General features: G+C 36.5%; 1 long non-coding RNA gene across 1 annotated transcript in view; it reads right to left on the bottom strand.

The window, feature by feature from the left end:
* LOC110270559 overlaps window positions 1–919 on the bottom strand; it is a 4,515-nt gene extending 3,596 nt beyond the window's left edge. The window contains exon 1 of the long non-coding RNA XR_002360197.1: window positions 869–919. This is a non-coding gene — a long non-coding RNA (uncharacterized LOC110270559). The remainder of the gene's footprint in view (window positions 1–868) is intronic.

Below are 1,217 nucleotides of genomic sequence, written 5' to 3'. Positions count from 1 at the left end.
AATACCAATCTCCCAATTGTGCACCAACATCACCAAATACACTAACATAACCAATATCACATACATACATCAACCTAGGGCTCATAAAAATGACAAATCACAAGGGTTTGAGTACTTCTTACCTCAGCCCATATGAAGTAGGGATAGAACCCGCTTAGAATCCATGTTGGAGTATCCCTAAACACCCAAAATCACAAGATTTTAACACTAACTACCCAAAAACGTGTAACAGTGGGGAATTTCGAAAACTGGGCAGAGATAAATGGAATACTCACCACAAAACTTAGATAGAATTATAGAGGATGAGAAGAGCGACGCGTGGCCGTAAACGGCTCGTCAATCGGAGCTCCGTAACTCAAGTTATGGTGGTTTGAAGATCAAAGAGAGTTAGGTTTTCTCTCTTCTCTTCTCTCTTCCCAAATCAGTGCCCCAACCCTTCCTTTTAGAGTAAAATGAGCTGAAATGCTCACAACTAATGTTTATATATGTTGGGTCTTGGACCCACTTAGGCCCGGTTTACTTATTTTTGTCCGTTGGCCCAATTTTGGGCCAAAACCCTTTAAGATTAGCGCTCTAAATCGCACTTTAAAAATTTCTACCTCCCCTAATTATAATTCCTCATTTCTTAATCTTATTTACTCATAATCAATTTCCTCAGCTGTAGTACCAGACAGATCTTAGCTGGTACTGCCGGTCAAAATTTTACTGTGCGCTTTTACGCAGAAAACTATGTTTTTCGACTCGGAAAAATTCACTGAATCCAAATATCATATTTAAATTATCAAATTCCAATTGCCAAATCTTCCAATCATATTCGGTCCTATTTAACTTATTATTTAATTAATTTCAGTTAGACTGGGTATTACACAATCATGTCAAGGGGTAAATGCATAAAAAATTCATTGAAGTTTGTAGATGAGAGGGAAAACAACAATGCTTCTCGTTCACTTTAACCTCAAGCACCAGCAACATTTGAAGATACCAATAGTGTAGAGGCTATTGAGGCTCCTTCTCAAGCCACTGCAAATTCAATTTCATCTGATGGAGCCACACATTGTTTTAACTAAGAGTCTTCATCTGCTTAGAATGTAGAGATAATTGGTATTAATTTATATTGTATAATTAATTAATGTGATTAAAGGGTAGTTTAAATCATTTATGCTATTAGGTTGAACATGTTCTGATTATAATCAATGTTCTGAAAATCGGTTCAAACC

The sequence above is a fragment of the Arachis ipaensis genome, chromosome B04 (assembly GCF_000816755.2).
Source record: "Arachis ipaensis cultivar K30076 chromosome B04, Araip1.1, whole genome shotgun sequence".
Lineage (NCBI taxonomy): Eukaryota > Viridiplantae > Streptophyta > Magnoliopsida > Fabales > Fabaceae > Arachis > Arachis ipaensis.
Note: the sequence above shows the minus strand (reverse complement) of the source record. Positions and strands in the feature narration are given on the sequence as shown.